Raw genomic sequence first — 1,896 nt, forward strand, 5'->3', positions numbered from 1 at the left:
AAAAGATCTCACCCATGGCAATGAAAAACAAATTCCTATTGTTGGGGCCAGCGGAGTGACTCAGTTGGTTAAGAGTTGGCTTGGGAGCACAAGCTCTGAGCAGCAGGGCCACCGGATTGATTACCACATGGGCCAGTGACACTGCACCCTCTACAGCTAAGATAGTGAACAATAGCTCAACCTGGAGCTGGGCTGCCATGAGTGGCCAGCGACAGCATAGGTTGCATTGGGGCTGCAGTGGGCTGCCATGAGCTACTGTGAGTGGCTGGCAGCCAGCGAGAGCCGCCATGAGTCACCATCCAATGGCCGGCGTCTGACTGCCTCAGCCGGGAAGAGCACAATGATCATAATACCAACATGATTATTGGGGCCAGTGAAGCGACGTCCTCCACAACTAGACTGAAGAACAAAAGGACAGCAACTTGTCTGTTCCCCTCCCCAATTCCCCAATAAAATCTTTAAAATAAACCTATTGTTGAAGGGCCAAAGGCTTTGACATACATAATAGTTACTAGTAAATTAAATTGTGTTGGAATTCTGCAATATCTTTGAATTTCATAAATCTTTCTTTCACTTTTAGGAGACATAAGTACAACCCCATTCATTTACTGACAATACCAATGAAAGCAGATGGCTTTAAACAAAAACAGTTGACTAAATTAAACATATAAGGATACCATTCATTCGTAATTTTGTTAATTTTCCCTGCTGAAGACATTTACATAGTCAGTTTATATTATATATCATTTTACAGTATGCTAAGCCTTAACTCTTTCATTTCTATTAGGTTTCCTCCTCCCTAATAGACTAAAACCAGAAGAGCAATCTTTGCATCTTCACTTCTCTTGTATCCTTCCACAGCAAGGAACTATATTCATAGCAGGGATCTAATAAATACTGGCAAGCTGAATTTAAAGTTATTTGCACTTTGAGCATCCTGTTAATGAGATATCACAGATTTTGCATACTTGATTAAAATATATATACACATACATATACACATCATCACATATATGTATGTGTATATATATGTATATATACATATATAGATATAGATATAGATATGTATATATATGGCCAAGTCCTACAGTAAGAGAGTTAGTTCTCTGGTATTTCAATCAGAACACTCTAGAGTCTTGCTACTCAAAGAGTGGTCCCACAGACCAGCAGCACTGGTATCACTTGGGAGCTCATTCAGAATCTCAGGCCCCACCCCAGGCCTCCTAAATCAGATTATCTGTATTTTAAGATCCCTAAGTGATCTGTAAGCACTTAAAGGTTTGAGAAGCACTGGTTTAGCCTCCAGAGTAAGAATTAGGATGTGCAAAATGCATATGACCAAGTAATACTACTAACTCATAGGTGATTGTTTATTTGTTGGTCTTCCTTATCTGCTAATTGAAGGCTTGTTGAGGGCAGGAACCCTTTCTGTCTTCCTCACCACTAGTATTCCTTGGGCCTAACAGGCCCAGGAACATTACGCAGTGCTCAATAAATATTTTTTGCCGAATGCATGAATGACTGAACAAAGTGAAAATAAAACTTTTTCAAAAAGCTAATCCTTTAGGAAATTGTACATGATTTCATATACTACCATACTAATTCTTTAATTCAGTATTATTAATTACATTTTTTAAATGTTGCCTTCTCGACTTCATCAATTGCATTTAATGCATTTGACAAAGCAAAAGCTTGGATCATCTTCCTCTGTTGGAGCCACCAGGGGCCTCCAGCTGCATTTTAATTCTAGCTCTCACAGATCCATCCCATATGCCTGCACAAGATGAAATCACCGCAAAACTTGGAGGAGGTGGGGGGAACAGAGGAGGAATGGGTAAAGCAAAAACAGTGCTGAATCAACAGCATCACATGAAACCTGGAAAACATTTTTTTTTT

The 1,896-nt window shown here is 39.6% G+C and overlaps 1 protein-coding gene across 2 annotated transcripts in view; it reads right to left on the minus strand.

Annotated features, from left to right (window-relative positions):
* The window catches only part of PGM2L1 (phosphoglucomutase 2 like 1), a 109,686-nt gene that overhangs the window by 56,359 nt on the left and 51,431 nt on the right, over positions 1–1,896 (minus strand). The gene's annotated exons all lie outside the window — the stretch shown is intronic.

The sequence above is a fragment of the Hipposideros armiger genome, unplaced genomic scaffold (assembly GCF_001890085.2).
Source record: "Hipposideros armiger isolate ML-2016 unplaced genomic scaffold, ASM189008v1 scaffold_132, whole genome shotgun sequence".
Classification (NCBI taxonomy): Eukaryota; Metazoa; Chordata; class Mammalia; order Chiroptera; family Hipposideridae; genus Hipposideros; species Hipposideros armiger.